Below are 410 nucleotides of genomic sequence, written 5' to 3'. Positions count from 1 at the left end.
TTATAACTCAGTCAAATCTTGCTCAAATTTAATAATTAAAGTGTCTATTTGAAGCATATTTAAAACACATGAATTTACATCAAATAATCACTGGATTCTGTGCAGAATTAAGTGAGAAATAGCTATTTTTTTGTTTGTTTACTTTTGTGACAAAAAATGATGAATCATCAAGTGTGACAATACTTATGAAAAAGGCAGTAATTTGAAGTTTGTACATAGTTTACTGTTCAATGACAGTATTGTTTTTACAATAAATTGTTTAAAATCATTATTAATATCATATGTGGTTCAGAGACCTGTAGAATCTTATGAGTACTGTGTAAGATTGTAATGTGTGTGTTTTATTTATTAAGTTTGTTTGAGTATTACTAGTAATTTTCTTTTACTTTACTGTGAAACTAATGAATCAC

This window comes from Fomitiporia mediterranea (genome assembly GCF_000271605.1).
Source record: "Fomitiporia mediterranea MF3/22 unplaced genomic scaffold FOMMEscaffold_12, whole genome shotgun sequence".
Taxonomy (NCBI): domain Eukaryota; kingdom Fungi; phylum Basidiomycota; class Agaricomycetes; order Hymenochaetales; family Hymenochaetaceae; genus Fomitiporia; species Fomitiporia mediterranea.
This window is presented reverse-complemented; position numbering follows the sequence as displayed.